The 11,669-nt window shown below is 43.3% G+C and overlaps 1 non-coding gene across 1 annotated transcript; it reads right to left on the bottom strand.

Moving 5' to 3' along the window:
* Positions 1 to 6,654: 6,654 nt before the first annotated feature.
* Positions 6,655 to 6,734, bottom strand: LOC122150292. The gene has a single exon (XR_006163591.1). It is a non-coding gene; the product is annotated as a small nucleolar RNA U2-19 (small nucleolar RNA).
* Between the last annotated feature and the right edge of the window lie 4,935 nt (positions 6,735 to 11,669).

Here is an 11,669-nt window from a genome sequence, read left to right as displayed (position 1 = left end):
CATATGGAGGAATAAAAGAAAAATTAAGGAAGAGAAAAGAAGAATAGTGAATTAAAAAAGTAGAATAGAAAAATAAATAAATAAAGGAGAAAACTGGAGCTATGGGGGCATGATGCCCAGTTCATGGTGGTATTTGTCATCGACCACTGAGGTGACAAGGACAGGGTGCTCAGTCCACGGTAGTGCATTCAGTTGGCTGTGGAGCAGCTAGGGCACATTGCCCAGTCTATGGTGGCACCTTCTGTTGGCCATGGAGGCAGTGGAAATGGGTTGCCCAGTTTCATGTCATGGTGTACTCTGCCAGCTGCTGATGTGGTAGGGGCAAGGCACTCAGTCAATGATAGTGCTAGTCACTGACCACAAAGGTGGTTGGCTTGCATTCAGCAACCCACTCATGTAATCACCTCTGAATGCAGAGATGGTGGACACGATACCAAATTTATAGAGTATGTGCCTACAAATGCAGGGGTGGAATGTGCATGGTGCCCAATCCTTTTTTTTCTTTTTCTTTTTTTTAAATTGTGATTTGGGTGAAAATTCACTTTCCTTACAGCAGTTCACATACACTTTATCTCATGACATTGACCACAATTCACCACAATACAACAGCTTCCCTCCCACTTCCTCCCAACTGTCACCTCTTCCTTGTGTACATCCCTCCATGCACCCCTCCTCTGAGCTGCCTCCCTGTGCATAAACAGCCCTTCTTTCTCACATGATTGTTCTCTCCAAGGAGTGTATCTACCTCAGGTAAATGTTCAGCTCCTATGCCAGTCTTTTGCTTCGCTGGAAGCCACAGGAGTGGGTTCAGTTCCACACCTGAAGGGCAGCTAGGGGCCATAGTCTCAGTGGTTCCACCAGGTTCGATCAGACCAGCAAACCTGGTCCCCCCCTTTTTTTTTCCCAGATGACTTTGGGTTTTGTTCCACATTGTTCTCCCTCTATATCCAGGATCTCCTACATAGATCCCCCTCCAAGTGTTTGACTGTGGTAGCCAGGCACCATTTAGTTCTTCTGGTCTCACAGTCATATAGGCTGTGGATCATATGGTGTACCAGTCACTAGAATTAATTATTTCCATGAATCTTTGGTTTTCTTCATTCTTCTTTGTTCTGGATGAGGAGAGACCCATTATTGCATCTAGATGGCTACTTGCAAGCTTTTAAGATCCTAGTTGTTACTCACCACAGTAGGAGGTTTCTTTGCTATTCATAAGGTTTTCCCTGGCCAAATCTTTGAGAAGTGGATGGCCTCTTCCTTCTTCCTAGTCTGTCTCAATCTATAAGCTGGGCTGTTACCTGTGCAAACACCAGAGGCTCAGCCTCAAAACTCAAGTCTACATGTCACCACATGTCGACGGCACTTAACAACAACAACAACAACAACAGTAGGAGGTAGAACAATGTTTTGTGTAGTATGTTATGCCAGTTGAGCTTGATGTCCCCTGTAACTATGGGCCCGAGCCCACAGGTTCAACTGCTTGGTCCCTCTGGGTAGCTGCCTGTGACCAAGAAATGACTACAACCTTGTCCCTTGTCAGCTCTACTGGGAATGTTACCATTTGTACATTGGTACAATCTTGGAATTCAGATCATACAGATACACTTATAGGACCATTTTCTGCCAACCCTATACATGGTGCTGGGTATACTCCCCACTTCATAGACATACCTAATAGTTCAGCCTGTTTACCCATCTATCCACCCGTATACTCACGTTTGCTTTCACTGACAACGCAGTACTGTATGTGTAAAAGGGTTCATCTTTGTTGTCTGTACCTCCCATGCACCTCTCTATGTCTTCCTCTTCCTCAATGCCATCATGTTGATCACTCACATTTGGTACATTGCCCTTCTCTTCATTCAAATCAATACGTATCTCTACCTATCTAACTGTGTTTCCTCCCCTCTCTTCCTACCCCTGGTAACCAACAAAGAAAATTTCCTTCCATAGATAAACTTTTCCCTGACTTTTACAATAATGGACTAATACAATATTTCCCCTTCTGTGATTGACTTATTTCACTCCACATAATGTCCTCCAAGTTCATCCATGTTATGTGGTGTTTTGTAGATTCTAGGTTATTCTTTAGGGTTGCATAGTATTCCATTGTGTATACATACCAAAGTTTGGTTATCCATTCCTCAGTTGATGGACACCTAGGTTGTTTCCATCTTTTGGCTATTGTAAATAGTGCTGTGATGAACATGGGTGTGCATATGTCTGTTCTTGTTATGGCTCTTACTTCTTTAGGGTATATACCTAGTAAATGGAATGTCTAGGTCAAATGGTATGTCTAATTCCAACTTTTTAAGGAATCGCCATACTGCTTTCCACAGTGGTTGTACCATTTTATAGTCCCACATAGTGCCCAATCCTTGAAAGGGCACCTCACACCACTAGGGAAGCAGTGCATAGCAGGGCCTCAGGGAGGTGGGGAAGGGGAAGGAGGCAAATTGCATCAGATGGGGCAGGGGTGGCAGAGGGGGCAACAGTGGTCATTGGGTTGGTGGGAGGTGCAGAGTGGCCACACTTCTGGTCACTGAGAGAATGTGGGGTAAATGAGAGATCACACCTTTCTGTTTGGTGTCCACTGGTATCTGTCCTGTGGCATTCTTGGGTGAACAAAGCCAGTTGTTTGCTTCTTGTCCTGATCAGAGCCCTGCTTGCAGTAATTCAAATGGGCAGCCTTGCGCTAAGCCAGTTGACAATTCACCATTCCATATTTCTCCTGGTTCACTGTTTTTATTCATTTTCTTCTTGTAATCAGTATTTGTTCTGCTTTTTATCCTTTGCTTGAAGCTCAGTGTTCCACATTATCATCCATATCTTTTTCACTTAGTTTCTTGTGTCTTTGTTGTACAGGGTCTTGGTAGCATGTCTACCTAGTCTGCCATTTTGTCTTTCACCTCTGACATTTAATCTTTTGATCATCCACTCCTTGAAACTCTCCAACTGTGACCTCTGTGACATTACCCTCTCTTGGTTTTATTTCAATTTATCTTTGTATCATACCCTCCTTTAGAAGATCTTCTTCTTCTCATATTTTCATTCTTTCATTTATTTGTTGGCTTATTCTACATATATTCTTAGTGCCTACTATGAACTGGTCACTGTGTTATGTACTGGAGTAACTACAGTGGAATATAATGTAGACAAGGACTTTCTCTTCCTGGAGCTTAATTCTAATTGTGGATTTCTTCAGTAAACCAATACACAAACCAATAAAACAGGTACAAATTATGATTAGTGCCATAAAAGGATATACATGAAAAGCATGAAGTGATAATCAATAATGTGGGGATCTTTTTAGATATAACAAGTAAGGAATGCCTCTAATCAATTGTATAAAGAGCAAAATATTCCACCAGGGAGTGGGGCATTTAAATGATAGTTAAAGAGAATGTATGAGATACAATTTATGAGACTTGGGTGCATAAAAGAAAGGTTCCTCTTACATTTAGGGTTGAGTAGAGGATAAGGGGCCAAAAGAGGAGACAGAAATAACCAAGTAAGTAAAAGGAAACTGAGATGAGTGAGCTGGAAAGGTGTGGTAAGCAGAATACCTTCACCCCCACCCCCCAAACATCTATGTCCTAATCTCTGCAACCTATGAATATATTAGGTTAAATGGCAAAGAGGAATTAAGATTGCAGATGTAATTAAGTTGCTAATCAACTGACATTAAAATAGGGAGATTATCTGAGTAGGACAAATGTAATCAAAAAAATTTTTTATAAGTGGAAAAGAGAGGCAGAACAGGAAGAATCAGAGGGGTGGCAGAGAAAGACTGGACCCATTGTTGAAGATGGTTAAACAGGGCTGCAAGTCCAGGGACATGGGCAGCCTCTAGATGCTAGAAAAGTCAAGGAAACAAATTTTCCCCCAGAACATCCAAAAGCAATGTAGCCCTACCAAACATGGATTTTAGTCTGGAGAGACCCACTTTTGACTTCTGACCTCAGAACTGGCAGATTAGGCATACCATAGTGGCTGTAGCTAGACTGGTCTTAGTGAGTGACAACTGAATTAGTGAGTGGATTGAATTAAGATAGTAAATTCGATTAGTATGATAAAGAGTGTAAGATAATAAATCTATATTGTTTAAGCCACTACATTTGTGGTAATTGGTTACAGCAGCAGTAGAAAACTACTTTGTGATCTACTGTGTGACAAGGCTGTGATCTTTGCTTTCTCCAGCTTCTTATCCTTTATACTTGCCCTGAGAAATCTCATTCTCACCCATGACTTTAATCACCATATATATGCTCATGCCTCTCAACTCTACATCTGTTACCCATCTTAGCTACAAATGTGTACACAAAACATTATTTTACTTGGATATCCCACAGACACCTTAAATAGATATAAAACCAAATTCATTACCTTTGTAGAAACTGAGTTTCTCAGTGAATGGCACCACAATTCACTGATTACTGGGTAACTCCTCTATCACCTCTCACAATGAATCATTACTTTCTATAGAGTTTCTCTTCTTCTTTTCTCTTACTCCATCACCACCTCACCATTTCTATTGCCACTGCCTTGGTTCAAGATTTTAATGTTCTGGTTTAAAGATCTGGGAAGGTTTCTAATTGTCTGGTTGCTGAACTATTGACTAAGAGGTAGCGTACTGTAATCAAAGTTGAAATTCTAGAACGATCTTGGATACTATGCACACACCAGAACATCCATTTCTTAGTTGTCCAGGTGGGACACCTGGTACAACTTTGAAAATCATCTTAAAGTAGTTAAATTTTGAGTCTGCCTAAAATGCTATCAATCAGTTGTTAGTTGGGTATGCTTGCTTTGCCTCACATGTTTCTCTCCCTTATGTATTCCAAATATAACTCCACCTCCCACTGCCACACAGTCAATTCCAATTCATAGTGATCCTTTAGGACAGATAACTGACCCATAGGGTTTCCAAGGCTATAAATCTTTACAGAGCAGACTGCCTCATCTTTCTCCCGAGGAGTGACTGGTGGGTTCAAACCACTGACCTCTGGATTAGCAACAGAATGCTGTAACCACTACTCAACCTGAGTTCCTTTTCCAAATATGGCATTAGTTTTATAACTAGAACAATACTATAATACATTATAGGAATAAATACTACAATTCCTATACTCAAGATCCCAGGAAAAAAAAAAAAAGTGTTTTAACTGTCTAGCACTGCTACAACAGAAATACCAAAAGTAGGTGAATTTAGGAGAAAGAAATTAAGTTTAGCCACCCCTCAAGAAATAAAATAAACCTGTTGCTGTTGAGCTGATTCCAGCTCATAGTGACCACATAAGAAAGGGTAGAACTGCCCCATAATGTTCCCAAAACTGTAATTTTTATGGAAACATATTACCACATCATTCTCTCATGGAGAGGCTGGTGGGTTTGAACTGCTGATCTTTTGATTAGCAGTCAAGTACTTAACTACTGCACGAAGAGGCTAAAAATCCATATTCAGGGTGCTAGCTCTAGGGGAAGGCTTTCTTTCTCTGAAGCTCTAGGGGAAGGTCTTTGTCTCTTTTGAGCTTCTGTTTCTTGGCTCCCAGGTGATTTTCATGTGATATGGCATCTATCATCTTCCATCTCTGCTTGCTTGCTTGCTTGCTTAATCTGCTCTTTTATACTTCAAAAGAGATTGATTTGAGACATGTCTCACTTTAATAATGTCTCATTAACATAACAAAGAAAATCCATTCCTAATGAGATTATAAACATAGGTATAAGGGGAAGACTGGAGAAGAAGTGGTCTTTGAATTATGCTGTTGGCAAAGAATATTGAATATAATATGGACTGACAGAAGAACGGGAGCTCTGGTGGCATAGTGCCTAAGGCATTTGACCGTTAACCAGAAGGCTGGTGGTTCAAACCCCCCAGCCACTCCTCGGAAGGAAGGTTGGGCAATCAATCTACTTCCATAGAGATACCGCCTCAGAAACTCAATGAGGGGTCGCTATGAGTAGGATCCGACTTGATGGAAATGAGTTTGTTTTTTGGTAGACAGAAGAACAAATAAATCAGTCTTGGAAGAAGTATAGACAGAATGCTCCTTAGAAATGAGGATGGTGAGACGTTGTCTCGTGTACTTTGGACATGTTTTCAGGAGAGACCAGTCCCTGGAGAAGGATATTATGCATGGTAAAGTAGAGGGTCAGTGATAAAGAAGAAGACCCTCAATGAGAAGGATTGACACAGTGGCTGCAACATAGGGCTCAAACATAGCAAAGAATGTGAAGATGGTACAAGACCAGGCAGTGTTGCATTCTGTTGTACATAAGGCTTCTATGAATTGGAACTGACTCAATGGCATCTAATAACAACAACAATAGGGATTAGGATCTACAATATATGTTTTGGAGGGACACAATTCAATCCACAACAAGAGGTAAACTCTTTCTGCTGAAGATTATTTATTGATTGATTATTGATTGATTGATTTTCTAAAGAGTAAAACACATCTGATTTTTTTTTCATAAAGCACTAAAACATTTTCATCATTGCTCAGACTGATTAGCTTTTCATACACATGCACACACACATACACACATCCAACCTCATTTATACATTAGCGATTAACACAAACACACATGCATGTGCACACATATGAACACACACACATTAGATACATTGTTTTAGATTATTCTGTTGCTTCCCAGAACTATAGTGATCATGCATCAGGTAGACTGGAAGATCTTCTGATGCTCAGATTTGGCTATTTTCATCATTGATTCACTTCAGTAAGAGCAGAACTCAGAGAAATATCTGAAATTCTTACTGAAGGCATGTTGTTGTTGTTGTTGTTGTTGCCGTCGAGTTGGCCCCGACTCATAGCGACCCCTCCTTGGGTTTCCGAGGCAGTATCACTACAGAAGTAGGATTGCCCAACCTTCCTTCTGAGGAGTGGCTGGTGGGTTTGAACCGCCAGCCTTCTGGTTAGCAGTCAAGTGCCTTAGCCACTATGCTACCAGAGCTCATAGGGTTAAAAATTATACCATCTACCTGTCAGGCGGGAATGTGGCACCAGTCAGGTGGGTAAAAGATTGACCAGGGAGAAGCTACAAACAGGCCAACCTGGATGCAGCTTCCACCTGATTGGTTCCCATCTTATTTTGAACCAGCACAGGTCCTCCCCACTCCCTTAACAGACATGCTAATGAGGTGCTTTCACTTGATTGGTTCCTGCCTTTTTCCCTCTGCCCCACTCAGGTCCGCTATGCAACTATATAAACCTCTCCCCCTGTCTGGGCAGCATGACTTCTCTGGCCCCTCTCAGGGACCCATGACCCTCGCCCGGGTCCCTCTCAGGAACCTGTAGACCTCACCCGGGAGCGAAAACAAACCTTTCCTTTATCCCACTCTTTGTGCCTCCTCCTCTCTTCTTCATTGCAACATTACATCTGGTGCTGAAACCCGGGAGGGGAGTGCGGCGCAAGTAATCTCTGCTGAGACAGAGTGCTGCACTCCCCCCCCCCCCCCCCCCCCCCCCCCTAACTCTGCTTCCCCCCCGTGCTCCCCCCCCCCCCCCCCTTTTCTTCCTTCTTGCTGTGGACCAGGAACCTCCAGCCTCCACCATCCAACACCGGTAAGATCCCAATTTGACCACCCTGATCCCAGGTCCCAGTTTCATTTCCAGAGTCTCTGTCCATTCCATTTCATTCTGAAAATCATGGGCCCCATGTCAGAGATTCTCCCATTCCAAAAACAGAGACATCCTGGGGACTCCTTGGACTCCCTGTCTTTCCGTGGCATAGCCGTTCCAGACCAAGGAATACTAGCGAAGATGCCCCTTGTATTCTTCCGGTCTCCATTACCAAGGCTCTGGCAAAGCGACTAGGATGCTGGTCCTTTAACAGAACCTTCCCATCAAGACTTAAGGGATCATGGGTAACCAGAATTCTAAACCAGACCTTACTACTCCTCTGGGGTGTCATCTACTTAATCTTGGTGCCCTGGGGCTGGCTCAGGACTTACGTTCCAAATGCCTAATTTTCTATTGCACTACTGCCTGGCCCCAATATCCACTAGATAATAATTCTCAGTGGCCTGAGCAAGGAACTTTCGATTTTAATATCCTCACTGATCTTGATAATTTCTGCTGCCGCACAGGCAAATGGCTGGAGGTTCCCTACATCCAAGCTTTCTTTTACCTCTCTCTCTTTCTCTCTCTACTCTAACTGCAATACCACTCAAATTCTCCTAGCTCACGAAACTCCTGTCCAAACCCTCTCTAAAGATTCTTCAACTCCTCTTAATTCCCCCAAACCAATTTCCTCTTTTTCTGATCCACCCGAATCTCTTTCATCCCCACCTCATAGACCACCCCCTTATCCGGAGCATGCACTTTCATCTCCACCTCTAGTTAACCCTACTGCACCCTCTCCGTCACCCCCACCTACATCTCCACCAACATCTCCCAACACCACTTCCCCTGAATCCTCCTTACCCTCCCTGGTAAGCAGCTACACCTGTTCTCAACAGCCCCTTCTTTGTTCCCTACATGAAGTAGCTGGCTCAGAAGGCGTTGTCCATGTCCATGTTCCTTTTTCCCTCACCGATTTATCCCAGATTGAGAAACGTCTGGGTTCCTTTTCTCACAACCCCACCACCTACATTAAGGAATTTCGTTACCTCTCTCCTAGCTTGTATGACCTGACCTGGCATGACGTTTATGTCATCCTTTCCTCCACTTTAAACTCTGATGAAAGGGAGTGGGTTCTTGGGGCTGCTTGGGACCATGCCAACCAAACCCTTTTAATTGACCCTACCATGCCAGTGGGTCCAGAAGCCATTCCTGGGCAGGACCCCAGATGGGAATACCACCTAGATATACCCAATCTGGGCAAGATGGCTGCACTCTCAGGGACAAAATGCTCCAGCACCTCCTAGCGGGCTTGCACGTTATCTCACATAAACCTGTTAATTCTGATAAGCTACAAGAGATTACTCAACTCTCTAATGAATACCCAACAGCTTTTCTTAATCACCTCACTGAGGTCCTTACACAATATACTCACTTAGACTCAACCTCCCCGGCAGAAGCTACTGTTTTAGCTAGCCACTTTATCACCCAGTCTGCTCCAGATATTAGAAAAAACTAAAAAAGGCAGAAGAGGGTCCCCAGACTCCCATCCGAGATTTGCTGAATATGGCCTTTAAAGTCTTTAACACCCGGGAGGAATGGGCTGAGGCAGATAGGGAGTCTCAGACTCTCCAAAAGGCTAGTCTACAAGCCCACGCCTTGCTGGCAACCCTGAGGCCAGCAGCACCTATGTGACTAGCCAGAAACAACCTACCACCTGGAGTTCTGTTTTAAATGTGGGAAGGAAGGCCATTGGGCCAACCACTACCCACATCCATGACAACCTTCCAGACCTTGTCCAGCGTGCAGTCAAATGGGACATTGGAAAAGTGACTGTCCTTCCATGCCAAGACATGGGGGACCAACTTCTCCACCCTCTGACCCGCTGTTGACTGTTCTGGGTCTGGCAGCTGAATACAGAAGGAGCCCCAACTCATCGACCCCGATTACTCTTGCCGAGCCCAGGGTAACATTCAAGGTAGCAGGTAAGTTGATGTCCTTCTTGATCGACATGGGGGCTACCTACTCTGTCCTTTCCTCCTTCTCTGGGCAATCATTTCCCTCCCCAGTTTCAGTTATGGGAATCGATAGGCAACGCTCTAACCCTCAGTTGACAGGTCCTGTTACATGTCTCATAGACAGTAAGATTTTAACCTATTCTTTTTTAATTATGCCCACCTGTCCCACTCCACTTTTAGGAAGAGATCTTCTTTGTAAGTTGGGTGCTACCCTACACTGGACTCATGGACCCCTCAGCAACCCTTTTATTACCATTAATTTCTGCTCCAATATCCAAAACTAACCCTCCTTTATCTCCTGATTTAGTAAATCTCATAGTATGGGACATTTCTACCCCCACTATTGCTACCCACCGCTCACCTGTGATTATCCATTTAAAAGACTCCTCATATTTTCCCTCTAGACCCCAATTTCCCATCTCCCTGACACACAGGCAAGGACTGAAGCCTCTTATTCAATGCCTCTTATCTAAAGGTCTTTTAATTCCTACACATTCACCCTATAATACTCCCATTCTACCAGTAAAGAAATCTGATGGCTCATACTGTTTAGTACAAGATTTGCTCCTTATTAATGAAGCAGTAATACCTCTGCACCTCGTTATTCCTAACACTTTTATTACTATTAATTTTTACTCCTCTCTACCCTCCCATTTTTCTTATCCCTCCTTCCTCAGACAACTTTCACAGGAACACGTGAACAGAAACCTGCCACCAGGTGCGAAACCTACACAGACTACAGACCATCCTCAACTGGACCCCTGGAGAACCATGACCTATACATCTACTAAACTGTGGGTCCAACTTCTCCTTATTTTCCTCACCCTCCCCACCCCAACTAGAATTACATATGTTTGGAGATTTAAAGTCCATGAGACTTACTCTTATCAATCCTCCCAGGTAACCCATTTTATAGGCTCAGCAGATTGTTCACCACAGGGATGTCAGTCAGAAATTATAATACCCATTACTCCCAAATCAGTATCAACTACTTATTGCTCCTTTGCTTGTTTTCTATATGACCAATGCTCTGAGAGTTGCAAACAACTCCCTTCCACCTATGGTGGATGCTATTATTGGTCATGCAGATATCATGATGCATATAATGTATGCAGAAGTGGAATATTTTTCATTAAAAACAGCAAGTTTTACCTCTGTATTCGTGACCCTTGGGACACCAGATGGGTATCAGGAGTCAAGGGAAAACTGTATGCTACATTTTACAACTCCCTACCCTGAGGAACCCTTAATATAGCATGGGAATACGTTGCAACCCTCAACACTTCCATACACATCTCCACCAGAGTATCCCAAGTGGAACAGACTTTACAGGAATAAATCCTGGAAACTACCAAAACAGTTCCTGTATCTTCCTGGATACAAATCATTCAACACACTTTATCCTTCCTCAACCACTCTCACGCATTACCCGATATCTCACACTGCTTCCTATGTGCCTCACTTCAACGTCCCCTACTTGCGGCAATACCAGTTAACTCCACTCTTAATCCCACTCAACAAGCATATACATTCACACCTAACCCCTCCTGCATTATTTCTTCATTACACATACCCCTTTGGGAACCTGACACTGTCAATCATACATGACCCTCCTGGATTTGTTCCCTTACTAACAATATCATACCTGTATTTTCAGAACAAACTCCCTGCTCACAAAACATATCTATCACCTCCCAAACCACCTCAGCACCTGGAACGTACTTTTGGTGCAATGGAACCCTACTTAAATGTATAAATAATACCACCCCAAGCCCTTTTATTCCAGTAACAATAGTTCCCCAACTTACAGTATACAGAAAATCTGAACTCTCCTGGCTATTACCAAAACCAAGAACCAAACGTGCCGCCTTTTTACCTGTTATAGTAGGCCTCAGCCTGGCCTCTGCTTTCACTGCAACCAGACTAGCAGGAGGGGCACTGGGTCACAGCATAATGTCAGCTCAAGCTTTCCAAAACCAATTAGAGATAACTCTACAAACCACTGAAAATTCTTTAACCTCCCTCCAACAACAGCTAACCTCTCTGGCTCAAGTTACTTTACAGAATC

This window comes from Orycteropus afer, unplaced genomic scaffold (assembly GCF_000298275.1).
Source record: "Orycteropus afer afer isolate SDZICR_OR568_19922 unplaced genomic scaffold, OryAfe1.0 scaffold00114, whole genome shotgun sequence".
Lineage (NCBI taxonomy): Eukaryota > Metazoa > Chordata > Mammalia > Tubulidentata > Orycteropodidae > Orycteropus > Orycteropus afer.
This window is presented reverse-complemented; position numbering and strand designations above follow the sequence as displayed.